Here is a 260-nt window from a genome sequence, read left to right as displayed (position 1 = left end):
AGTCCGCCGGTAGCTCCTCCTCCTGACAGCCTGGCCCGTCCACCTGAGGCCAGTTTTGGGCTTCCGGGTGAGGTGCACCCTGCTCCTCTTGCAGGGAGCTACCACTCCCAGCTGGAGGGCCAGGCCTCCCGCATTTTCCAGGCTCAAGCCCCACAGACACCCTCCTCCTCTTCCTCTGCTGTTGCTGCCCCTCCCACTCCCCCTGCTTCCTCCTCCTCCAACTCCTCCTCCTCTTCCTCCTCTGCCCACACTTCTCTTTA

Source organism: Merops nubicus, unplaced genomic scaffold (assembly GCF_000691845.1).
Source record: "Merops nubicus isolate BGI_N331 unplaced genomic scaffold, ASM69184v1 scaffold14818, whole genome shotgun sequence".
Classification (NCBI taxonomy): domain Eukaryota; kingdom Metazoa; phylum Chordata; class Aves; order Coraciiformes; family Meropidae; genus Merops; species Merops nubicus.
Note: the sequence above shows the minus strand (reverse complement) of the source record.